At 36.9% G+C, this 27,726-nt stretch overlaps 1 long non-coding RNA gene across 8 annotated transcripts in view; it reads left to right on the plus strand.

Moving 5' to 3' along the window:
- The window catches only part of LOC102158494 (uncharacterized), a 241,115-nt gene that overhangs the window by 171,151 nt on the left and 42,238 nt on the right, over positions 1–27,726 (plus strand). For 2 of the 8 annotated variants that reach the window (XR_014813062.1, XR_014813061.1), the window contains 2 exons: positions 25,840–25,934; positions 27,321–27,484. The exons of 1 other annotated variant lie outside the window; for it this stretch is intronic. This is a non-coding gene — a long non-coding RNA (uncharacterized LOC102158494). Of the gene's footprint in view, positions 1–15,696; positions 15,768–17,793; positions 17,895–25,839; positions 25,935–27,320; positions 27,485–27,726 lie in introns of those variants that run through there. 5 more of the 8 variants (XR_014813060.1, XR_014813056.1, XR_014813063.1 and 2 more) reach the window with 4 other exon arrangements.

Here is a 27,726-nt window from a genome sequence, read left to right on the forward strand (position 1 = left end):
CAGCTCATTACTCTCTATCCCCCAACTCCTTGCAACTACTGCCTTTCACTGTCTCCATAGTTTCGCCTTTTCTAGATTTTTATAGAATTGGAATCCCACACAGGTGATCCTTGAACAAGTTTGAACTGCATGTGGTACTTACATGTGGAATTTTTTTCAGTGGTAAATACCTCAGTATTACATGAACCACAACCTGCTGAATCCTCAGATGCAGAACCATGAATATGGAAGAACCATGTATTTGCAGGGTGGCCTATAAGTTATACATGGATTTTCAACTGCACAGAGGGTCAGCGCCCCTAACCCTCTTGCTGTTCAAGGATCAAATGTAATACAGAGCCTCCCTTCACTTAGTAACATATATGTGAGGTTCCTCCGTGTCTTTTTTGGCTTAATAGCTCATTTGCTTTTAGCGCTAATTAAGATTCCATTCTCTAACTGTACCACAGTTTGTTTATCCATTTACCTGCTGAAGGCCATCTTGATTGCTTCCAGGTTTGGGACAGTAATGATTAAACCTGCTATAAACATCCATATGCAAATTTTTGTGTGCATAAAGTCTTAAATTCGTTTGAATTACACCAGTGGGTGTAATTGCTGGATTGTATAGTAAAAGTATCTTCCATTTTCAAGAAACTGTAAAACAGTCTCCCACAACGGCTATACTATTTACATTGCCACCAGCAATAAATGAGAATCTTTAGTCCTCTACACCTTCACCAGCATTTTGTATTGTCAGTGTCATGGATTTTGGCCATTTAAACAGATAAATCATTGTTTTAATTTCCATTACCCAGATGTCATATGATGTGGAGTATCTTTTCATATGCTTATTTGCCATCTTCATATATTATTTGCTAAGTTTTCTTTCAGAAGAAGTCTTCCCTGTTTTTTTTTTTAATCAGATTTGTTTGTGTATATGTTCATGAAAGATGTTGATCTGTAGTTTTCTTGTAATGTCTTTGTCTGGTTTTGGTATTAACATAATGCTGGCCTTATAAAATGAGTTAGGAAGTATGTCCTCTGATTTCTATATTCTCAACACTATCTTCTGAACAATGCTACTGAGAATCCATCAATTGTAACTTTTAAATAAAACTTTGGAGAATTTTCCTTCCAGCCAAGACTTATAATAGTCTATTTAAAGTATTAACATCTTAAGTCTGACAGTCTATGCTTTTACTTCTCCTCCCACCCACACCTTATGTTATTGTTATCACAATTTATATCCTTTATAGTATGTATATCCATTAACCCATTTTTTTTTCTTTTTATTTTTTTGAGTGTACTCATTTTATTTTTCACAGGAGAAACCTAAACCGCAGGGGAATATTGATTTTTTTTTAATATAATGCACCTTTATTTTTTATTTATTTATTTATTTTTTATTTTTTTTATTTTCCCACTGTACAGCAAGGGGATCAAGTTATCCTTACATGTATACATTGCAATTACATTTTTTCCCCACCCTTTCTTCTGTTGCAACATGAGTATCTAGACATAGTTCTCAATGCTATTCAGCAGGATCTCCTTGTAAATCTATTCTAAGTTGTGTCTGATAAGCCCAAGCTCCCGATCCCTCCCACTCCCTCCCCCTCCCATCATGCAGCCACAAGTCTCTTCTCCAAGTCCATGATTTTCTTTTCTGAGGAGATGTTCATTTGTGCTGGATATTAGATTCCAGTTATAAGTGATATCATATGGTATTTGTCTTTGTCTTTCTGGCTCATTTCACTCAGGATGAGATTCTCTAGTTCCATCCATGTTGCTGCACATGGCATTATGTCATCCTTTTTTATGGCTGAGTAGTATTCCATTGTGTATATATACCACCTCTTCCGAATCCACTCATCTGTCGATGGACATTTGGGTTGTTTCCACGTCCTGGCTATTGTGAATAGTGCTGCAATGAACATGCGGGTGCATGTGTCTCTTTTAAGTGGAGTTTTGTCCGGATAGATGCCCAAGAGTGGGATTGTGGGGTCATATGGAAGTTCTATGTATAGATTTCTAAGGTATCTCCAAACTGTTCTCCATAGTGGCTGTACCAGTTGACATTCCCACCAGCAGTGCAGGAGGGTTCCCTTGTCTCCACAGCCCCTCCAGCACTTGTTATTTGTGGATTTATTAATGATGGCCATTCTGACTGGTGTGAGGTGGTATCTCATGGTAGTTTTGATTTGCATTTCTCTAATAATCAGCGATGTTGAGCATTTTTTCATGTGTTTGTTGGCCATCTGTAAATCTTCTATGGAGAAAGGTCTATTCAGGTCTTTTGCCCATTTTTCCATTGATTGATTGGTTTTTTTGCTGTTGAGTTGTATAAGTTGCTTGTATATTCTAGAGATTAAGCCCTTGTCGGTTGCATCATTTGAAACTATTTTCTCCAATTCTGTAAGTTGTCTTTTTGTTTTCTTTTGGGTTTCCTTTGCTGTGCAAAAGCTTTTTAGTTTGATGAGGTCCCATGGGTTTATTTTTGCTCTAATTTCTATTGCTTTGGGAGACTGACCTGAGAAAATATTCATGATGTTGATGTCAGAGAGTGTTTTGCCTATGTTTTCTTCTAGGAGTTTGATGGTGTCCTGTCGTATATTTAAGTCTTTCAGCCATTTGGAGTTTATTTTTGTGCATGGTGTGAAGGTGTGTTCTAGTTTCATTGCTTTGCATGCGGCTGTCCAGGTTTCCCAGCAATGCTTGCTGAATAGACTTTCTTTTTCCCATTTGATGTTCTTGCCTCCCTTGTCAAAGATTAATTGACCATAGGTGTCAGGGTTTATTTCCGGGTTCTCTATTCTGTTCCATTGGTCTGTCTGTCTGTTTTGGTACCAGTACCACACTGTTTTGATGACTGTGGCTTTGTAGCATTTCTTGAAGTCTGGGAGAGTTATGCCCCCTGCTTGCTTTTTGTTTCTCAGGATTGCTTTGGCGATTCTGGGTCTTTTGTTGTTCCATATAAATGTTTGGATTGTTTGTTCTACTTCTGTGAAAAATGTCATGGGTAATTTGATAGGGATTGCATTGAATCTGTAGATTGCTTTGGGTAGTATGGCCATTTTTACAATATTGATTTTTGCAATCCAGGAACATGGAATATCTTTCCATTTCTTTACATCTTCTTTGATTTCTTTGAGTAAGGTTTTATAGTTCTCGGCATATAGGTCCTTTGCCTCCTTGGTCAGGTGTATTCCGAGGTATTTGATTTTGTGAGGTACAATTTTAAAAGATATTGTATTTTTGTATTCCTTTTCTAATATTTCATTGCTGGTGTACAGAAATGCAACTGACTTCTGAATGTTAATCTTATATCCTGCCACTTTGCTGAATTTATTAATCAGTTCAAGGAGTTTTGGGGTTGAGTCCTTAGGGTTTTCTATGTGTAGTATCATGTCATCTGCATACAGTGACAGTTTTACCTCTTCTCCTTCTATATGGATGCCTTTTATTTCTTTTGTTTGTCTAATTGCTGTGGCTAGGACTTCCAAAACTATGTTGAAGAGCAGTGGTGAGAGTGGGCATCCCTGTCTTGTTCCAGATTTGAGTGAGAAGGCTTTCAGTTTTTCCCCATTGAGTATTATATTTGCTGTGGGTTTATCATAAATGGCTTTGATTATGTTCAGGAATGTTCCCTCTATACCCACTTTGGCGAGGGTCTTGATCATGAATGGATGTTGGACTTTGTCAAATGCTTTTTCTGCGTCTATTGAGATGATCATATGATTTTTGACTTTTTTTTTGGTTAATGTGGTGTATGATGCTGATTGATTTGCGTATGTTGAACCATCCTTGTGTACCTGGGATGAACCCAACCTGGTCATGGTGTATAATTTTTTTGGTATGTTGTTGGATTCGGTTGGCTAAGATTTTGTTGAGAATTTTTGCATCTGTATTCATCAATGATATTGGCCGATAGTTTTCGTTTTTGGTGGTATCTCTGTCTGGTTTTGGAATGAGGGTGATGGTGGCCTCATAGAATGTCCTTGGGAGTATTCCTTCTTCTTCAACCTTTTCAAAGAGTTTAAGGAGGATGGGCAACAATTCCTCTTCATATGTTTGATAGAATTCACCTGTGAAGCCGTCTGGTTCTGGACTTTTATTTGTAGGGAGTGATTTTATGACCTCTTCAATTTCATTTCTAGTGATCGGTCTGTTCAGTTGGTCTGTTTCTACTTGATTCAGTTTTGGCAGGCTGTAAGATTCTAGAAAATTGTCCATTTCTTCCAGATTGTCAAACTTGCCGTATAGTTGTTCATAGTATTCTCTTATGGTTTTTTGTATTTCTGCTGTATCCGTTGTGATTTCTCCTTTTTCATTTATAATTTTGGTTATTTGGGTTCTTTCTCTCCTCTTTTTAGTGAGTCTGGCCAGGGGTTTGTCAATTTTGTTCACCTTTTCAAAGAACCAGCTCTTGGTTTTAGTAATTTTCTCTATTGTTTTTTGAGTCTCTATTTTATTGATTTCTTCTTTGATCTTTATCATTTCCTTCCTTCTGCTGACTTTAGGTCTTTTTTGTTCTTCTTTTTCTAATTCGTTTAGGTGGAGGGTTAAGTTGTCCATTTGGGATCTTTCTTCTTTTTTGAGAAAGGCTATAAATTTCCCTCTGAGCACTGCTTTCGCAGCATCCCATAGATTTGGAGAGGTTGTGTCTTCATTATCATTTGTTTCAAGGTAGTTTTTAATTTCCTTCTTGATTTCCTCATTGACCCATTGGTTTCTTAGTAGCATGTTGTTGAGTCTCCATGTAGTAGGTTTTTTCTCTTTCCTTTTCCCATGGTTGGTTTCTAATTTCATGGCATTGTGGTCAGAGAAGATACTTGAGATAATTTCTATGCTCCTAAATTTATTGAGGTTAGCTTTGTGTCCCAATATGTGGTCAATTCTTGAGAATGTTCCATGAGCATTTGAGAAGAATGTGTATTCTGATTTTTTTGGATGTAGTGTCCTGAAGATATCAATGAAGTCTAACTTTTCTATTGTTTCCTTTAGGATCTCTGTTGCTGTATTGGTTTTCTGCCTAGAGGATCTGTCCATTGATGTGAGGGGGGTATTAAGGTCTCCTACTATGATTGTATTCTCATCAATATCTCCCTTTATGTCTGTTAATATTTGATGTATGTATCTGGGTGCTCCCATATTTGGGGCATATATGTTGACGATAGTAACATCCTCTCCTTGGATGGATCCCTTAATCATTAAGTAGTGTCCTTCTTTGTCTTTATGTCTTTTGTTTTAAAGTCTATTTTGTCTGATGTGAGCGTTGTGACTCCTGCTTTTCTGTCATGTCTACTGGCATGAAATATTTTCCCCCACCCTTTCACTTTCAATCTATATGTATCTTTTGTCCTGAGGTGAGTTTCTTGGAGGCAGCATATTGAAGGTTTTTTTGCCTTTTTATCCACTCGGCCACTCTGTGTCTTTTGATTGGGGCATTCAGTCCATTGACATTTAAGGTGATAATTGATAGATGATTATTTATTGCCATTTTGAACCTCGTGTTCCAGTTGATTCTATGGTTCTCCATTTTTCCTTTCTTTTTTTTTTTTTTTTGTTTGAATGGTCTCCTGTTATTATCTGCTTCAGTGTATTTTTTTTTTTTCATTTTCTGCAAATGCAATGTTTGGTTTTGGCTTGTGGTTGCCCTGTTTTTTAAGTATGCTAACCCCTTCCCATAATTGTGTGTTTTAGCCTGATGGTCCTGTAAGTTCAAACACTTCATTACTATATTAAAATTAAGAAGAGAAACATACAAACAAACAAACAAAAAGGGTTATTTATTTCCTAACACCCCTTGCCCACATTTTATGGTTTTGATGACTCTTTTTTATTTTTTTCTTTTTAATTTTATTTTGTTTGAAGCATGTTCATGATTAAATCTGTATGCTGGCTTATCTGAGTGACTGCTCTCTGATTGTGGTTTCCTCAGTCCTAGTTCTTCCTCTTCTTCTTTTTTTTTCTTTTCTTTTTTCTTCCCTTTCCTTCCTTTCTTTTTGGTTTAGAGAAGCCCTTTCAATATTTCCTTTAACCTGGGTTTTGTGTTGCTGTATTCTTTAAGTTTTTGATTGTTGGGAAAAATTTTTATTTCCCCTTCTATTTTAAATGATAGTCTTGCTGGATAGAGTATTCTAGGTTGCATATTTTTTCCTTTTAGCACTTTAAATATCTCTTGCCATTCCCTCCTGGCCTGTAGTGTTTCTGTAGAGAAATCAGCTGATATTCTTATGGGGGTTCCCTTGTAGGTAACATTCTGCTTTTCTCTTGCTGCCTTTCGGATCCTCTCTTTATCACTAACTTTTGCCATTTTTATTATGATGTGTCTTGGTGTGGGTCTGTTTGGGTTCAGTTTGTTTGGGGCCCTCTGTGCTTCTTGTATCTTGAACCCAGTATCCTTTAGATTTGGGAAGTTTCCAGCGATAATTTCTTCAAATATATTTTCCATTCCCTTATCTTTTTCTACTTCTTCTGGAATTCCTATTATGCGTAGATTGGCCCGCTTTCTATTATCCCATAGGTCTCTTATATTGCTTCCCTGTTTTTTGATTCGGTTTTCTGTCTGCTGACCTGATTGGGTGATTTCCATTATTCTATCTTCCATATCACTGATTCGTTCTTCTGCATTATTCATTCTGGTTTTTACTGCCCTTAGTTCAGTTTGCATCTCTGCAAATGAATGTTCTAGTTTTTCTTGGCTCCTCCTTATATTTTCTAGTTCCTTTCTGAGGGTATCTGCATTACTGTTCATATCTTCTCTTAATTCCTTCAGTGTTTTCACTATTTCTCTTTTGAACTCCAGCTCTGTCAGACTGCAGAGATCTGTTTCATTGTTGACTGTTTTAGGTGAGTTCTCCTGTTGGTTTGACTGGGGGTGGTTTCTCAGCTTCTTCATCTTGCTTGTTGTTTTCTTTCTCCTGAGGGAGTTGTACTCTCCGTTATCGGGAAGTGTTTGCCTTGTCACTGCCATGGAATATTTCCTGAGGGCTGGTGTTGTTGGTCAGTCTTTATTGAGGCAGTGTGGCTTTTCTGGAGTGTTGATGGGGCTAACAGGGTCTCTTTGAAGCAAAGGAGGACTTCCTGAGGGCGGACAGGACTGGGAGGTCCACACCATGATGGTAGCAGATTTCACTTGGTCATGCAGAGCTTGCTCTGGTGTTTTTAGGCTGTGGGGTTCTTACAGGGGGTTGGCGGTGTTGGGCAGCTGTTCCTCAGGAGTACAGCACCCCCTGAGGGCTGGAGCAGCTATCTGGGTCACTGAGAACCTAAGAGGCTCCTCCCTAGGGCAACCCAACTCAGAAGGACGGCCTGAGAGTGTAGGCGGATCTTTTCACAGTCTGTCCAAGCTTGTTGTAGCTTTTCTGTGCTGCAGGGGGTCCTGCAGAGAGCTGGTATTCCTTTACAGCTGTTCTGCAAGAGTGCAGTACCCTCTGAGGGCTTGGGCAGCTAGCTGGGCTGCTGTCAACCCAAGAAGCTCCTCTCCATTGTAGCCCATCTCAGAAAGACCCTCTGAGAATTAGGCAGTTCTTTTCACGGCCTGGCCAGGCTTGTTGCAGCTTTTCTGGGCTACAAGGGGTCTTGCCTGGAGCTGGCCGTCTTATGCAGCTGATCCACTAGGTCTCGGCACCCCCTGATGGCTTGGGCGGCTTGCTGGGCTGCTGAAAACCCAAGAGGCTCCTCCCCAGGGCAACCCTACTCAGAACAACCGTCCGAGAAGTAGCCAGATCTTTTCACGGCGTGCCGATGCTTGTTCTAGCTTTTCTGGGCTGCAGGCCTTTTCTTGGGGGCTGGTGGTGTTTGGTGCTGCTCTGTGGGGGTGTAGCCCCTCCAAAGGGCAAGCAGGCCAGGGCAGGGACAGCCCCTGTAGTGGTAGGCTTCAGGCAGTTGTTGTGGCCAGCCCTCCCGGATGGCAGGCAGCCCCAGGTCCGGCGAGAGCGTAGTGGGTGGTGGTGGTGGAGGGAGGGGATGCACTGGGAAGCACAGCTTTCTCCTAGCTAGCAGGCCTGTAAGCTTGCTGTGGCGTGGGGGGTATTCTATGGGGACCCACCCCTTCTCTCCCCTCCCCAGCACGGGCGCAGCCCAGGCTTTTCTCCCAGGTTCCCTCTGATGTGGCTTTCCACTTCCCCGCCCCTAGAGTATTGCTCCCTTCCTCTGCGACAGCTTTGTTTTCTAGTCTCCCAGGCAGTCTCTGCCCCGTCAAACTTGACAGAACGGTTTTTAGGCCTCCCAAGCAGTCTTCGCTCCGCCCCACCCCCCCATCCCTTTCCCAGGGACTCACCTCTGGAGCCGAGGACTCGGTGCCCAGCCCCCACCCAGGCGTCTCAATTTTTGGTGACTGTGCTCGTTGTTCAGATGGTCCGTTCAGTTCTCAATCTGCTTTTAAGTACTCCAACTTACTGCTATACTCTTCTCTGTATTTGGAGATTCCTCCAGTTCGTTTGATCTTTCCCCCGAGTAGGTGACATTCCAGGGTGCGGGATCCCTTTCTTCTCCTTAGTTCCCTTTTGGTAGCGCCCGTCCAGCTTGGATTCACCTTCTCTCGCTCTTCTCTTTTCTCTTGTTTTACCTGGTAATGTCACGAACTTCTTGCCATTATTGGAGTTGAGGTTCTTCTGCCAGCGATTGGTTGCTGTTCTGTGTGAGTCATTTATCCTGTAGATGTGCTTTTTTTTGTTGTGTTTGTGGGAGAGGGCGAGCGTGTCCCCCTACTCTTCCGACATCTTGTCTCTTCCCATTAACCCATTTTTTTATCTTCATGAGGAATTAATAAAAATCAGCAGCATGTGTTCAGGTTCTGTTGATCCTATTCTTTTTCAATTATATTCTCTACTAAAGTAGTCCCCTCCTGTGTTAATTGTTGATTATTAATATTTTCTTAGGAAATTTTTTTTCTTTTTAGGGTCACACCGTTGGCATATGGAAGTTCCCAAGCTAGGGGTTGCATTGGAGCTGCAGCTGCTGACCTATGCCACAGCCACAGCAATGCAGGATCTGAGTTAAGTCTGTGACTTATACTACAGCTCATGGCAATGCCAGATCCCCAACCTACTGAGCAAGGCCAGGGATCTAACCCCCATCCTGTTGGATACTAGTCAGATTCATTTCAGTGGTGAACTCTAGGAGAATTTTAAGATACTTTAAAAAATAATGCTTTGATTTTATTTTACTTATTGGATACAATGTATTTTAAGAGGGAAGTTTTTCAGTTTTTCGAGGTTAATGTGAAGGAAAGAGTATTTGTCAAAGAGTAATCTATTCTTTTTAATACAACTGCCATTAAATGTTTAGTCACTGCACCTTAACTTTTTGGCCTTATATATATGGACTTTTATATATTGACTTAAAAAAAATTTTTTTTTTTGTTAGTTGATTTACAGTGTTCTGTCAGTAGCTTCTGTCAGTGGGTTCAGTAAGCAGTTTGGTGGTGGATCTTAGAACAGTGGTTCTCAAACTTTATTGTGCCTAAGAATTAGTTGTGAGCTTTAAAACATGCTAATTCCCAGGCTTTAACTCAGATTTTTTTTCAGCATGTCTCAGGTAGCTGTTAGGATTATTTGTTTTTAATGAACACCTTGGATGATTCCTATTCAGATGATTTTCTGAAACACCATAATGTACTATTTCTGTTAGCTTTTATGGTCTTCCTGTGTGTCTAGATGTGTAGTAAAAAATATCTTGTCATTTGGTCAGAATTTCTGTTTGTAACTTTTCATTAGTAATTCACATAGCAAAGATGAAATTGAAAAATAGACATATTTGCTATTTAATTCTGTAGAGTATAGCACAGACAGAAGTGGATTCTAACAATTTGACACTTTGTGTTTTCTCCAAGATTTTATACAATGATCTTATACAATTTAATAGAAATGATTTAAAATTATTATTTATCAAACCTTTTACTCTCCTTCACTGCTCATGAGCCTGTGCTCAACAGAATCTTTTAACCAACAGCCAAATATAACAAAATTTGCCCTTCAAGATGGTATTTAGTAATGTATTTCTGTTATTTTATTTCAGAAAGTTTTAGGACTTTCTGATACTGTAATACGATGTTTTCATTTTGCAGTATTTTTTTTTACAAGTCTGACCTATTTTCATTATACAAAAGGTGTTTTGGGACACTAGGGAACGTTGGTGACAATGTGTGTATGTGTGAGTGTATTCCTGTGAATAGCACTTCTTCAGAGGGGGGAGGGATAGATACGTAACTGACTAGAGCAGAGAGTCAAAGTGAGAGATGAGGAAGTTAGTAAGATATTAGAGACAGAAAAAGTAGAGAGGTGAAAAAGAAAGGAATTTCTTATATGATCTGTACCAAAATTTAGAACAGTTGGCTTTTGTTAAGTTAATTTGATGGTTCAGTTGTAGAACTTCACAGAGTGGTGTAGGAGGGTGAGCTGTGTGGCAGAGGTTTCCTCCGGAGCAACACTGCTTTATAATCTGAAGGGTGGTCCTGTCAATCCATTTTCCATTTGCTGTAGAAACATCCTAATGACTTGAGAGGTAAAATGTCAGACATTCACATCAAAGGTAGCATTTGTTTTTCGGTCACTTATAGTGGTGGTAGTAGTGTGGAGGTGGTTGTGGATAGATTGATTCCTGAAATTAAGTAGATTGGTTCTATATCAGGACATGCCAGAATAGAGAATAGAGAAAATTGGATCCCTGTGTTAAATTTATGTAAAATACACAAACAACTTTGTATCTCATGGGTATAGTTCCCATTGTGGCGCAGTAGTAATAAACCGGACTAGTATCCATGAGGATGTGGGTTTGATCCCTGGCCTCCCTCAGTGGATTAAGGATCTGTCTTTGCCATGAGTGGTGGTATAGGTCACAGATGTGGCTTGGATCTGGTGTTGCTGTAGCTGTGGTATTGGCTGGCGGCCACAGCTCCGATGCAAATCCTAGCCTGGGAACTTCCATATGCCATAGATGTGGCCCTAAAAAGACAAAAATAATGCATCTATGAAATATAGCTAATGATAGCTCAACTAATTGACCAAGCCTTGGAAAAAGCCATATATGTGGCTTTAGAGAGCTTGTTCAACTTATTAACATTAATTTTTTTGCTACTTGCTTAAACTAAGCTTTATCTTTATAAGAACAAAAGTAACTGTTACTCATCAAGATATTCTAAAATCATATAAAATAACAAGATATCCTCAAATTGGAAATAGGGAAACAAAGATGAGGTGAGCCAAGAAAAGAGTTAAAAGGAGAATTTAGAATCACTCAGGACTGCAGAGAAGGTAGACAAAAAGATATCTTTAAATCATTGCCAGTGGCAGAGTTCCCTTTGTGGCTCAGTGATTTAGGAACCCAACATAGTGTCCATGAGGATGTGGGTTTGATCCCTGCCCTTGCTTAGTGGGTTAAGGATCCAGCATTGCCATAAGATGCAGGATAGGTCTCAGATGCAGCTCGGATCTGGTGTTGCTATGGCTGTGTCATAGGCCTGCAGCTGAAGCTCTGATTTGACCCCTAGCCCAGGAACTTCCATATACGGTGGGCACTTCTGTAAAAAGAAAAAACAAAATCATGTGGCAGTGACCAAGAACCATATAGTAGGAAGAAAGAGCAGGAGTCACAGTGAAATTGGCAAAAATGTAAGGAAGAGTGGAGCTATGAGCTCCAAGCAAATAAGGGAGTAGGGTACGGAATGTCTGACATTGGTTCTCAAGCTGATACCTGTTGCTTTGATTTAATTATTTGACAGCAGAGAAGGAGAAGTCCATGTAGAAAACACATTGATTATGATGGAGAGTATTAATTTTTATTAAATGAAAAAGTGATGCATGAAACTCATAAAAATCTGAACATGTAAGCCAGTAATTATAAGAAAAGCATAAATCTGTGGATTAACATAAAAGTTAAAATGACAATAAAATGTTAAGACAGTGTTTTTAAATGCTAATTCAGACCCCATATGACTAATACTTTCATTGAAAAATGGAATACTACTCAGCCATAAAAAGAAGAAAATAATGCCATTTGCAGCAACATGGATGGAACTAGAGACTCTTATCCTGAGTGAAGTAAGTCAGAAAGAGAAAGACAAGTATCATATGATGTCACTTATATCTGGAATCTGATATAAGGCACAAATGAACCTTTCCACAGAAAAGAAAATCATGGATTTGGAGAATAGACTTGTGGTTGCCAAGGGGGAGGGGGAGGGAGTGGGATGGATTGGGAGTTTGGGATTAATAGATGCAGACTATTGCCTTTGGAATGGATTAGCAAGGAGATCCTGCTGTGTAGCACTGGGAACTATGTCTAGTCACTTATTATGTAGCATGATAATGTGAGAGAAAAGAATGTATACATGTATGTGTGACTGAGTCACCATGCTGTACAGTAGAAAAAATTGTATTCGGAAAATAACAATAAAAATTTTTTTAAAAAGGGAAATAAAAAATAGAGTGGTTTTATGAGTATTTTTGACTCTGTGATATATGACAGGAAGGGGAGAGACTCACATTTTGATTTTAGACCAAAGCTCAGTAGAGTATTTAACAGGACTTTCAAAATTGAGAAAGCTCTAGGAGGCAGTTATTGTTTCTGGTTCATTGACTAGAGAGAATTTTTTTTTCAGACAGTTGAAAATTTCTTTTATTAATTTAGATGCATTCATGAGATTACTTTTCTCTTGAAAGGTAGACTTTCCAAGATAGTATGTAGAATAGAGTTCTTTTAAATGGAGTACAGAATTTCCTATTCTACATGTGCTTTCATGTCAGTTTTCAAAAATAAGAAATCAAGAGAATGTATTCTTGCTGCTTATTAAGTGTTAAAAAAGAACTTTTATCTCTTTCTGATTTTCAAATATGCATAGCAGATGAAGTGGTAGACTAGGGCTTGGATCTGTTTAACATTGTAAAGAGGAAGTACTCTTAGTTTTGTTAATTTAACAATTCCCCCTGGAAGGGAGGTTACAGAGCTGCCAGGATTTGCCTGTATAATTTCATAACTTTAGCATTTTGAGGGGTGTGAGTTGAACATGAAATTTAATTTATTCTAAATATTGCAGATGTACAATTACATTCAGTTTTTGTTGAAGCCTTAGATATGTATGAATGAGAAAGAGGAAAAATAAGATATAGGACAGTGTAGATTTCTCTGGCTTCTTGGAGCATTTGAGGAGCAAGATTAAAGTAGGCGTCTGTAGTCCTTGTTGTCAGAAAAGTAACAAGCACAAAAAAGCTATTTAAATTCCTTCTGTTACATGAAGTCCAAATATCTTAAATCTAGTAGTTTGAAAATTTGGACAAATTTGCTGAGGCTAGTTTTCCAAAAAAAAAATGATACTTTTTTTTTCTTTAATGATTCAAGAGAAAATCTGTTCCTTTGATCTTCCACTGCGTGTTACAAATGTGTTTAGTATATCCATTATGTATTTATTCTTGAGAATACTTATTACAGTGCCAATGGGCATGCCTTATATAAAAAATGGGTGTTTCAGCAGCAGATGTTTAAATTATACTCTCTCTGTGGCAAGTAAAATCATTTTTGAATATCAAAAATAAATATAGCAGTTGATACTTTCCAACTGGGATCTAACCCAAAGAACTTTAACATAAGACAAAAAGAAACTTATTTGTTTATTTATTTTTTTTGGCAAGTGTTACAGGAAGCAATTGCCTAATACATATAAAAGATGGCCTTACTTATCCTAATAGAATGGATATGTGTGATCTGAAGGGCATATGGTGAGTGGTAATCTGAACTTGAGGGGAAATATGTTGAATGGAATGAGTGTAAGATACTAAAGATAGATTTTTTTTTTAAATGTTGGAATCATTTTTATGGAGTGGCCACTGTTCTTCTTGTACCCAACATGTATGTTTCCCTTTTATACAGGGATTATTAAACTGAAACAATGAGTTGTCACTGCATTATTATCAGTACAGTTAGCTCTCTGTTGTTCTCTGTGGAATATCCACCTAGGTATTATTTATGACCATTTTTCACTTCTGTACATAATTGGCGCCAATGCTTAGTATATCTTGTAGCCACACTCACCTTATCAGAATATGTTATAAATTATATTGGATCAACTATTTTCCACCAGTATTTTAATCCTTGTGCTCCCTTCCAGACCATGTAAATTGAAGGCTATACAGTATAAAGGCTTTTACTGTAAGTAGAAATACCTATATTTATAACTTTCAAAAAGTTGACTTCTGGAGTTCCTGATGTGGCATTGAGGTTAAGGATCTGGCATTGTCTCTGCAGTGGCTCAGGTTGCTGCTGAGGCATGGGTTTGGTAAGTTGAGGATCTGGTGTTACTGCAGCTGTGGCACCAAAAAATTTAAAAAAATAAAATTGATATCTTCAGCAGATTCCTTCAATTTAATTCATTTATGGTTGCCATGATTCAGGTAGCTTTGGATTCAATTAAAAGGACAAGCTTTAGAAATGACTGAGCTCTTCTTTCATTTTTGCATTCTTAGGAGGGAATTAGAGCATTATGGGGTTGAGAGAGAGAGAGGTGAGAGTGCTCACCTTTGTAAGATTCAGGGCTTAATTCTACTCCCCTAGGGGGAAAAGTCTCATTTCTCTTTTATCACCAGTCCCTGCTAATGCTTTGATAAGAGAAACACTTGATGAACACAGATTTACAGTAGAAGGAGATTACTCCTTTCTAAAGTCAGCGTAAAAGTGCTGTGGGGATTCTTTTCTCTTTTGACTGAGCTTAGACATTGGAAGCATGGAAATAAAGGAATTGTAGTAAAAAGATTTTCAAATGATAACCTATCATGGTAATAGTTGAAGTACAATTCAGGGTGTATGCTGGTATCATAATTTTAGTGATCATAGTGTACTGTAGTTGTGTAAATATATGTGTGTGTTTCATAATATTTTTTTGTCCTTTTTTTTGTCTTTTTAGGGCTGCATCCACAGCAAATAGAAGTTCCCAGGCTAGGGGTCGAATTGGAACTGTTGCTGCCAGCCTACATCACTGCCACAGCAACATAGGATCTGAGTTGCGTCTGCGACCTACGCAACAGCTGGATCCTTAACCCGTTGAGCTGGGCCAGGGATCAAACCCACATCATCATGGATCCTAGTTGGGTTTGTTAACCACTGATCCATGAAGGGAACTCCCCGTGTTTCTTTTTTTTTTTTTTTCTTTTTCTTTTTTTCTTTTTAGGGCCACACTCGTGGCATATGGAAGTTCTCAGGGTAGGGGTTGAAGTGGTGCTTCAGCTGCTGGCCTATAACACAGCCACAGCAATGCAGGATCTGAGACATGTCTGAGACCTACACCATAGCTCACAGAAATCTGGATCCTTGACCTGTTGAGCGAGGCCATGGTTCAAACCTGCATCCTCATGGATCCTAGTTGGGTTCATTAACTGCTGAGCCATGAAGGCAACTCTCCTGTGTTTCTTAATTTAATTGAATGGCAAGCAAGAGAATACATCTAGAATATGTTGGAGAAGAGATCATATTTTTAAAATTGTTGGATATCTAAACTCAGGGGATCTGATATCTTGAATAAATTAAGTCCTGAGAATTCTGGGTGAATGATCTTCTGCTATATAATATTTGAACCTAGAGTTTCAGATGGACAGCATCAACTTGGTAATCTAGGTTATATCTTGAGATCCAAATCTCCTCTATGAGTAGCATTAAATTTCCTTTAGTGAGAGTGCATGAACAGTTCCTTGTTATTTCTCGGTTTCAACATGTTTTGTCTTTCAGGGTGTTTGCCTTTTGTACATGGCTCTCAGTCACCAATCCTAAGTCTCTACTTCTTATTTCGATTTGTGGAGGTAATCAGATTTCTTTTTTTTTTTCTTTCTTTTATGGCTGCACCCATGGCATGTGGAAGTTCCTGACCCAGGGCTAGAATCCAAGCTGGAGCTGCAGCCTATGCTATAGCTGCAGCAATGCTTGATCCTTCACCTAGTGCATGGGCTTGGGATTGAACTAGCACCTCCATAGACACAAGCCAGATCATCGACTCACTGTGCCACAGTGGGAACTCTTCAAATTTCTCTATATTTTGGAGGTTCACTGTGAAATTATCCTAACAAGAACGTTGTCCTTTAGATATTTTTAAAACTGTTTTGAGGCTAGGTAAATGTAGAGGCAGTAAAATACATTCTCTTCTTTGCCTGTAATCATCCATAATTTTATCTTGGGAAGTTTTTGCCTTATGAATATAATTCATTCAAAATCATTGATTGGTAGCTATATGTTACTGCCTGACTGCTGCTTGATAAGGTGTGAGGTTGAGCTTTGTTCCATGGGAGCCAGTTACACCCCTGCATTCACCTAGCCATCCCCAGTGTTCATGTGTTCATAATGAGAGATCTTGAGAAAAAGTGTAAGAGACCTCAAATCCAACTATAATTACAACAGTAAAAAAATATGATTACAATGGTAATGCATTGGAAAGAAGATTGGATACATATAATCTAGAGACTTGTGTTTGATGTCCAATTTTGTCTTTAACTAACTTTGACCAAGGCAGGTAAGTCATTTAACCTCTATAATTTTTTTTTCTAATATGTGCAATGAAGGAGTGGAATTTAGATAACCTCTAAATTTTTTCTAGTTGTAATATTCTGTCATTCGATATTATTAAATACCAAATTGTTATTTAATTGGCCTTCTTCTATGTTGTTAATCAGTTAAAAACCATAATTCTTAGGCAAGTAAATTAATAGCCCCCAGAGTATTAGCTAATTAGTTGCTTAAGAAATCAGCTATGGGCGTTCCCTTCGTGGCTCAGCAGAAATGAATCTGACTAGTACCCGTGAGGAACCATGTTTGATCCCTGGCCTCGCTCAGTGGGTTGAGGTTCCGCAACACCAAGAGCTGTGGTGTGAGTTGCAGACACAGCTCACATCCCTCATTGCTGTGGTTGTGGTGTAGTCCAATATCTGCAGCTCTGACTTGATCCCTAGCTTGGGAACTTCCATATGCCATGGGTGTGGCTCTAAAAAGACAAAAAAAGAAAGAAAAAAAAGACAGACAGAAAGGAAGAAAATCAGCTATGGAATTTTTCAGGATTCTGTTTTGGATTGGTCAGGATTATCAAGGAAAAAAGGAGATTATCTCTTTCTCTGTCTCCATCTTCATATCTATCACTCTATCACCCTATCTATCTATCTATCTATCTATCTATCTAATCTATTCATGTATATGTGTATATGCATGTATAATAACTATATAAGTTTATTTATGCATAAATAAAGTATGTTTTTGGGTCACATGATTATGGAGACTGAGTAGTCCAGACCCAGGGGGTGGAGTCAAGTCTGAAGGCCTGAGAACCGGGAGAGCTGATGGCATAGTGGGTTAATAGTCCAGTTTGATCGCTGGCCTGGGAGCTTCCACATGCTGTACCCCCCCCCCCAAAAAAAAAGCTGAATACGAGGAAAGGAAATACGGCTGTTTTCATCTATTTTCCTTTGGAAATATCTTATTATGAAAAATAGTGGTTTTTCTTTTTTTTTTTTTGATCTACATCCAGTATTAACTACCACCTAAAGAATCTATTTATAACTTTTAGAAACCAAACCTTAATGCCAAAAAGCCTTTCGCTTCTCTTTTAGTAGAGAATGGTATGTTAATAAGAAGTTTAAGACCAAAAAAGAAAGAGAGAAGTAGGAATAGGTGAGCATGTTAAAAGTATAGTGAGAGAACTGATATAAAAATTAGGGTTCTGCTCCATCTTTCCCCCTCTTGTATGCTGAGTTTGGTCAAGTGAATTGCTTTGACAGAATTTGTGGAATGACCTAGCAAGCCTGGGTTTCAGGGTACCTCATGTGTTTCTCTCTTTTTTCTTAGCACCTCTGCCATCCCCATAAACAGCCCATGCCTAAATTACCCCTGAGTTGACTGTTGAGTAGATTCTCTCCAGAAGTGCAGTTTAATCTGCAGATCTTCAGGTGAGCTCAGATATGGGGGAATAAATGATTGCTCTTTAAAGCCACTGAGTTTTAAGGTACTTATTATTGCAGTAAGAACTCCCTGATATTAGGGTGTAATTTCCTTTTTGAAAAAGAAGTGTGTCTCACTCATATTTAGCTTGTCAGTTGCCCAGGTGCTCAAATAGCATATTTTGTGAAAATTTAATAAATACAGAAAATTATGAGAATATATACCATCTAGAATTAACAAATGTAAATTGTTTTCATTATTTCTTAAAATTAAAACAAAAGAATTTGCATTGTGGCACAGCGGAAATAAATCTGACTAGGAACCATGAGGCTGCGGGTTCAATCCCTGGCCTCGCTCAGTGGGTTAAGGATCTGGCATTGCCCTGAGCTGTGGTGTAGGTCACAGACACAGATCGGATCTGGTGTTGCTGTGGCTGTGGCGTAGGCCTGCAGCTGTAGCTCCGATTAGACCCCTAGCCTGGGAACCTACATATGCTGCAGCGGATGCGGCCTAAAAAGCAAAAAAAAAGTTTATTACTGGAGTTCCCACTGTGGCTCAGCAGTAGCAAACCTAACTAGTATCCATGAGGATGTGGGTTCAATTCCTGGCCTCCCTCAGTGGGTTGAGATCCACCGTTGCTGTGAGCTGTGATACAGGCACAGATCGGATCTGGCATTGCCGCAGCGGATCTGGCATTGCTATGACTGTGGCATAGGCTGACAGCTGTAGTGCCAGTATTGACCCCTGGCCTGGGAACTTCCATATGCCACAGGTGAGGCTCTAAAAAGCAAAGTTAAAAAATAATAATTACTACAATAATACCCTTTTGGGTTTTGCTGAGTCAGCTACTATCATGAATTTAGAATGTATCCTAATGTTTCATGTATCATCCATCAATAGTATATTGTGCTTTGTTCATATTAGAAATATTTGTGTGGACATGGATATGCTTCACAAATTACTCTACAATTTGCTTTCTTGTTTAGTGTAGTTTTTGTGATCGATATGTGTGGATATACTTAGACTTAACTTACTCATTTTATTCGTTGTATAGTATTCATTGATGTAACTATTTATTTGTCCATTCCTCTATTGATTAGTATTTAGTGTATATTCTGTTTTATTTAATATTATTTCTGATTATTAGTAAGATCAAGCAACTTTGCAGATATACATATCTGCCAGATAATATTTGAGCTTTTCTGTTAGTTTGCTTATTTTTCATTTGGGTTGCTTGCCTTTTTATTTTTGCTCTTTTGGAATTCTTTATGTGTTGTGGTACTGTTTCTTTGCTACATGTATTGCAAATATTTTTTCCTGTTGATGTCTTCTCCTTTAAGTTTTTAATGATGTCTTTGGTTGGCAGCTTCTGAGATGACTCTAATGAGTCCTACCTCCTGGTATTCATGACCTTTTTGTAATCTTTTCCACTTGAGTGTGAGCTGGACTTATTGATTCCCTTTTATCATAGACCATGGAAAAAGTGGTGAGATGTTCTGAGAGGAGGTTATAAAGCAACTGTGTCTTCCCTATTGGGTTCCCTCTATTTTGTTTTTTGTGCTTTGCTTATTTTGGTGGAATCATGTCCTGAGTAGTCCTGTGCAGGGGTTCATATGCTGAGGAATTGAGCCTTTTGCCAAACACTGATGTGAATGAACTTGGAAGCAGATCTTCTCGCTCCAGCTGAGTCTTCAGAAACTATAACCTTGTTAACATTTTGACTATAAATTTTTGAGAAACCCAGAGTCAGTATCATGGCACTCAGCCATTCCAGATTCCTGATCCTGTGAAACTATGTGAGATAATAAATATTTGTGATTTAATATGCAAAGTTTTTGGATAACTTGTTAAGCACTGGTAGATATTTACTAGTACAATATCTTGTCATAGGAATTTTAAATTTTGGTGTGATAAAAATCAGTATTTATAATTTTCTGTCATATAAATAAATTCTAGTCTTAAATTTATGAAAATTTTTATATTTTCTTTGAAATTTCTTTTCTCATGGATTTCTTTGTTGCACTTTGAAATTGATTATGATATATCAAAGTTTTATATTTTGTCAGATAATCTTGTTGAATTGTCAACAATAGTCTTAATATTATTTACTTATTTTAATACCTTCTTGATAGATTCCCTTGAGGTTTCTATCTAAACAAAATGTAATCAGCGCAAAATGACTATTTCAAATTTTCCATTCTGATATGTTTTATATATTTTAAAAATCAGCTTTATTGAGTTATGGTTTAAATTATAAATTAATCATTTTTAAAGTTTTGATGAGTTTTGACATATGTTTATGGTATGTAAACATTGGTATGTTTATGGATGTAGAACATTTACATAACCTGTAAGTCACTTATTCCCTTTGTAGTTAATTGCCTCCTACTGCCCTTTGCTCCTGGCAACCACTGATCTACTTTTTAACACTATAGTTTTAAATTTTTTGGAGTTTCATATAAATGAACGCACAATATGTATGTTTTGTGTCTGACTTTATTTCACTTAGCATAATGTTTTGAGATTCCTGTATTACTGGCTATATCAGTAGATGGTTTCTATTTATTACTGGTTTATATTTCATTATGGGAGCATATTACAATCTGTTTATCCACAGAAGATTGACATTTTTTATAATTTAACATCTTCTGAAGTTTTATTGTTTTATTCTTTTATTTTTAAAGAATTTTTATTGTTTTATCTTTTGCCTTTAGATCTAAAGTACACCATGAATTCATTTCTTTGTATCTTGTGAAATACGAGTTATGTTTCACTTTTTAATATAAATATCTAATTATGGAGCAGTACTGATTAAAAAGACTGTTCTCTGTCTACATCTCTGTAGTGGCATCTTTTTTGTTTTGTTTTGTTTTTTTATTTTTAGGGCCTCACCTGCAGCATATGGAAGTTCCCAGGCTAGGGGTCCAATTGGAATTGTAGCTGCCAGTCTGTGTCACATCCACAGCGACTCCAGATCTGAGCCACATCTGGGACATATACTGCACTGCAGCTCATAGCAATGCTGGATCTTTACCCTACTGAGCAGGGCCAAGGATCAAACCCACTTACATCCTCATGATACTAGTCGGGTTCATTACCATTGAGCCACAACAGGAACTCTTGCAGTGGCATCTTTGACACAAGCCAGACCTCTGTCTATCAGTATGTGTAGTGCAGACTCTTTTTTCTAGAAGTTTGGCATTTGAATTCTTCCAATTGTTGATTCTTATGAATAAATCACCTGATTCATATTCAAGTCTTTATATGGACATACATTTTCCTGTCTCTTGGGTAAATACTTAAGAGTAGAATTACTGGGTCAAATGGCAAGTGTGTGTTTAACTTTATAAGATACTGCCAAACTGTTTTCCAAAATGGTTTTACATTTTGCATCTCCACCAGCAGTTTGAGTTCCAGGTGGTTCCATATCCTTGCCAAAATTTGGTTTTCTCAGTTGTTTGAATTTTATCCACTCTAATGGGTGTGTAGTGGTATATCTCATTGTGGTTTTATTTGCATTTCCCTAATGATTAATGATGTTGACTATCTTTTCATGGTTTATTTGCCATGTGTATATTTCCATTGGTATACCTCCTATTTAAATCTATTGCCCATTAAAATTTATGTTGTTTGTATTCGTATTTTGGAGTTGTAAGAGGTTTTTATATATTTTGTAGTCTTTTGTCAGATGTATGCCAACCTGTGCCTTGCTTTTATTTTCCTTAACAGTATCTTAATAGTGTCTATAAAAGAGCAAGGCATTTAATTTTGGTATTGTCCAGTTTATTAGTCATATAATTGGTGCTTTTTGTGTCCTATGTAAGAAATATAACCCAAAGTCATTAGGATTTTCTCTGTGTCTTCTTTTGAAAGTTTTATAATTTTAGTTACACTTAGGCTATATTCTATTTCAAGTTAATTTTTGTAAATGGTATGTGCTGTGGATTGAAGTGCATTTTGCATATAGATACTTGTATGGTACCATTTTTTAAAAAGACTCATTTCTCCTTGAATTGCCTTTGTGCCTCAAAAATAAATTGACCATGAAAGTGTGGGTCTATTTAGGGACTCCCTATTTTGTTTCATTGATATAAATATATGTATTTTTTAAACTGTCAAATTATAAGAAGAAAATTAGAGGCCTTTAAATCTTTACTTTTGTAGTTTAAAAATATTTTTCTTGGAGTTCCCGTTGTGGCGCAGTGGTTAATGAATCCGACTAGGAACCATGAGGTTGCGGGTTCGATTCATGGCCTTGCTCAGTGGGTTAAGGACGCGACATTGCTGTGAGCTGTGGTGTAGGTTGCAGACGCAGCTCAGATCCCCTGATGCTGTGGCTCTGGCGTAGGCCGGTGGCTATAGCTCTGATTCGACCCCTAGCCTGGGAACCTCCATATGCTGCAGGAGTGGCCCTAGAAAAGGCCAAAAGACAAAGAAAGAAAGAAAAAGTTTCTCTTTAATCTTTTTGTAAGTTGTATTTATCTATAATGTGATATGAGACTGTAAACTTTATTTCTTCTAAATGTATCTGCAATTGCCAGTTGCCACTTACTGACTTGTTTTGCCTCTAATTGCAAATATCACTCTAACCAAGAATTTATATCTATATCTTTAACTGTATCTATATCTATCACATATATGTACATACATTAGGTATGTGTATTTCTGTTTCTGGGCCATAATTTTGTTCTGTTGCTCTAGTTTTCCATTTCTGAAAGCAGGATCATGTTTTCATATACATTGTTATAGTTCTGTTTTACGGTAGAGAAGATCTTCTTTAAATATTTCTCTTTTTAAAAAATGTATTCGCTATCACTTCACTTTCACTCTTCCAACTGATCTTTCTACATCTTGAAAAAATACATTGCTCCATGATTTTCTCAGTATAGAACTGCTAACACTTTCCCTTTTTAGTAAAGTTATGGTTGATTTTTTTCAGCTGATGCACATTGAGAGAAGGCATCTCCACAGACTATAAAGGAATCGGGCAGAACAAGTTTGGGCATGCCCTCACCATATAAACAAGTCTGTCTACAGATGTGGTTCTGAAATAATGCATTTAATAATAATACACTGTAATTAATGTGATGTCTCATGGCCCCTAGGCATCCAAGGAACTGGAATTCAAAGTGTGTTTTCTAAATCACAGGACGAAAATGTTTAATAAAAGTCTAGAACTATAGGAAAGCCTGGTTTCCTACATATCCTACTGCATGATTCAGAAACATTGTGTAAAGTGTGTGAACCTAGAATATGTTTCATATCTAATCAGAATTTCCTGATTATCTTTCGAGCATAGGGGCTTGTGTCAGTAGCTGCTCATTGGTTTTCATTAGTCCTTTTTCAGCATTCTCCAGTGACAAGTCTTAAAACCAGTAGGAATGGCTGATTGATATCCTGAGTATAAAATTTTCTGTCTTGTAATCATTCAGTATCATCTACAGTAATCTTTTTGGACATGTTTTCCTTTAAGTACTGTTCGACTTCTAATAACTGATTTTTCTGGCTTGAGATTCTAGGGTATTATATGTGGATATACATCTTTCATCAGGATGAATGTCTACCATAATGCACTGATGATCACCGTGGTGCATCTGCTGATGTCATCCAGTCTTAGAGAAGAAGATAGCTGTGCTTCGTTAGCTCTGTTAGTCTATAATTCTATTGGGGCCTGTTGCATAAGAGTGGGAATTACACTGTGTAGGAATGGCAGTGGGTGGTGCTCACAAGGTCATGGATTAAGAGATAGTGATGGTATCATTCACAAACTCCAAATTGATGTGTCTAGGGGGAGGTTTTTTATGCTTATTATATCATTAACATCTTTTTATTTACAACATTTAGTTTAGTTTAAATATCAGAATAATATTCTATTTTGTACACATACCTTAATATATTTAATAAATGCATACCATTTTCCTGTTTAACTATTTCTGATATTCTGCTCTTTTCAAAAATCTAATGAGTATATTAAAAATATTGCTAAATTGCTTATTAAAAGTTTTTTCTTTTTTTACAATTTAGACTTTCATGAGCCAACAATATGTGAGACTACCAGTTTTAGTATAATCAACATCAGATTTTAATTGATTGTTTTAATTTAATGAATGAAAATTATTTGTTGTCATTTTATTCTACATTTCCCTTATTTGAAAGTTCAAGCATATTTGTATGTGCTTATCACTTGTATTTCTTTTGATCAGGATATCACAAAAAAGTATTATTTAATTTATATTTAGAAGTGTGGCAAGACAAATGAAGAGACAAAGTATAAACCTGGCAGAAAATCTAGCATTTGAAAAGTCCATAGAAGTGTATAAAAAGTGTCAGTGAATACATTTATATTAAGTATTCTGGTCTTTTGTTTTCTTATTGAGTTGTAGGAACTTTTTATATAACGAATATATTAATCCTTTATATATTAGCTACTATACAATTCTCCAAGTCTGTCTTTTCTTCTTTTTATATTTCTTAAAAGATTTATGTGCCATACATCATCATTTGTGAAATAGAAGTCATCTTACTTATTCATTTATTTTGTAATGCTTTTTGATCATGTACTATTTCTGGACAATATTCTTGCCTCTGAGGATATAGCCACACACAGAAAGAACATAACCCTTGCCTCTGAAGTGTGTACATTCTAGCTAAGAGGGAGAGCAAAAACTAAAAGTAAACGTATAGTATGTCACATGATGATAAGTGTTATAATGAAAAATTAGGATGTGGGGCCATTTGGCTGGAATATAGTGATAAGAGGAAAATGGAAGGTGATGAGGTCAGAGAAGTGCAGGGAGGCTAGACTGAATGAATTAGAGCTATATAGGCAAGAGCTGCTTATTAACTGAGAGGTGAAAGCCATTGGAGGGTTCTGAGCAGAAGTGTTATGTGTCCCATCTTGTATAATAAAAGGATCCCTCTACCCACTTTGGAAGAAGAATCTTCAGAGGAGTCGAAGTTAGAAGTAGATAAATCAGTAGGAGGCTATTTTAATAGGTATGCTGTCTTGGTCTAGGTAGTAAGAAGTGGTCAGATTTTGCATATATTTCAAAGGCAGAGCTGAAAGGGTTTGTTTGGATGTGTGTAAGAGATGAAAGAGTGTCAGGAATAATTACACCATTTGGAGTAAGGGGCTAATTAATCAAAAGAATAGACTTGCAGTTTACTGGGGCGAGGAAAACATCGATACTAGCATGTTTGTGGTGTTGGGAAAGGACGGTAAAAGCTCGGTTTTGGGCATGCACGTTATACATAAGACATAGGTGTCTAAGTTTTAAATTATATCTATATTTATATATTAGATCTACATATTTAGATATAGATGTCATAGGAAATATCCAGTAGGAAGTGAGCTGAGTCTGGAGTTCAAGGGGGAGCTCTAGATAGATAGCATTTAAAGGCATGGGACTAGTGAGATCACCAAAGGAATCAGAAGTCCTAGGACTGTGTGTGTGTGTGTGTGTGTGTGTATGTGTGTGTGTTTCTCACCTAAACTATTGGACAAGACCAAATACTATGTAATTAAATGAAACAGAATCTACATTGGCTGCCTATCAAAAACTGATTAATATTCCTGCTATTATCTATATTCAAATAGACACTATCTTGCAAAACTTAGCTATGTGGAACAACTTTAGAATTGCAGAATTTTAGATTGGGAGTGTTAGGAGATACTTATTTTATAGTTAAGGAAATTAAAACTCAGGCAGATCTTTTTTTCTCAATCTCATTGTTTGAAGCACTTTGTCAGTTATAGGGCCTAAGCTATATTGTTTTGTGGTACCATGAAGACATGAGCAGTTTGCATAGGAAAGAGTACATTTTTAATTTTGCTTTATGATTCCCTACCTCACAATATCAAGGATACTCCCAAATAGCATTTAGACATTGAATTTGGAAATTTCAAAAAGGTTTTTTTTTTTTTTTTTTTTTTTTTGGAAATTCTATCGCCAGGGATCGAACCTGAGCCTCAGCAGCGACCCCAGCCACCACAGAGACAATGCCTGGATCCTGAGCCTTCTGCACCATGGTGGGAACTCTTCAAAAAGGTTTTTAAGTTTATTGTGGTCCTATCTTTGGTTGTTGCATTCCTGTGATATCCCTTGGAGGTGCTAACTGGGCAGTCCTACCCAAGGGGCAGATGCCCTCCACCTGGCAAAGCTCTTAGAACTTTAATATATTGTTGTGTCTGTAAATGAGATATCTTCTCTTTTTGTGGGAACAACCACTTTAGAGCTCTTGCTACAAAGTAACTACTGCATAAATCATGATGATGCATTGTGCATGGTGTAGCATAGCAAATGATTATTAAAAGTCTTAATATGCTGCGATGAGCTTAAGAGTATATAGATGCACCATTTCCTCTGAATACATAGAAATCTTTATTTTTTGTGTGCTAGTTCTTTTTTTTTTTTTTCTCTCTGAAAGAAATCAGCATGCAGGAAAGTATTTGCCTTATCTGGGGGATCAAAACTATGAAAAACTATCTAAATGTAACATCATATGGTACTACCTTAGAAGAATTTTCTTATTATCGGTGTTATTGGCTAGTAAATAATGAAATGGATAGTTTAAATGACAAATTAGGAGGTTTAAGGCATTCAAAAAATAAAATAATAAAAAAAGATCAGGATAAAGGAAACTTATGTAAAAGAAGAAAAAATGAAAACCTAAACAGGATTCTTTCATGGTTTGGATAATAGTAGGAAAAATGAGACATGAATCCAGATTTTAAAAATAATATAGTAATAATTAGTTATGCTTTATGAGTGGTTTCTATTGCTTTGACATCAGTCACTATTTATTTGAATTTGACAAATGGAAACTCAGTTTTGAACATATATTTAAAAATAAATACTGCTTTTGTTATTTTTAAGTTTTGTATAATGAGGTTTGATATGATTCAGTGCTTATAAATAAGCTGTTTGAATGAATGATGTAAAATCTCCTTGCATTCCTTGGAAGAAAAACTGCATTAGAAGATACAGTTATAGAAGCTGTTATCTGGATATTTATTTAGTTATAATTGAAAAATTATTGGACTCCTATTGATGCTTAGTCTCAGTACTTTTCTGAATAAGTTTGAAAATAAAATTTACTCGATTTTGAGTTATGTAAATGTGGAAAAATTACACATTTTCCTTTTTTAAAGCAATCACATATGTGTTTTTCTCTTTTTCTCTTTTGTATACCATACCAAAAATAACTCGGGATTTAGAGCTCTCTGGGAGCTTGATCCTCATCAGTGGAAAATTTGGGGGTTATTTATTTATAAGGGTAATGATTTTATAGGAGAATAAATATTTATCTTCTTTTTTATAAAATACATACTTTCATATGCCTAGACTTAGATAACTTTTAATGACTATGGAATTTCAAAACACATAGCTTATTTTGATATATATTTTATGGTTTTGTGCCATTTTTTCCCACAGAAGAGGTTAACTCCATCCTCTTTTTGGGGGGAGATTATTTTTTCCCCTCATCATATTTTTTTTTGTTAAGAAAATACCACCTTTATAAACTATCTGGAGCAAATGCTGTCACTGATCTGGGAAAATGACATGTATTATCATTCCAAAGCCATGGAACACTGAAGGTAAGTGTTTCTTAGTAGAATACATTCTTACAAAATCTGCGTAACTTAAGCAATTTTTATAATATATATTTCAAATGTAAACTAAAATATCAGACATTCTGTGGAACTAAGTTTAAAATGTTCTCATTAGCAGAGTAGATCTTATTAATAATGATTAATTATCACCTCATCAATTATTTAACTTATTTCTGTTTAGCAGCTACAAGCTGAGTATCGACTCACTTAGTAGTGTGTTAGGAGCT

This window comes from Sus scrofa, chromosome 8, assembly GCF_054392235.1.
Source record: "Sus scrofa isolate SSC_HxYL_T2T_F1_AM1 chromosome 8, Sscrofa_HxYL_maternal_Yorkshire_Landrace_v2.0, whole genome shotgun sequence".
Taxonomy (NCBI): domain Eukaryota; kingdom Metazoa; phylum Chordata; class Mammalia; order Artiodactyla; family Suidae; genus Sus; species Sus scrofa.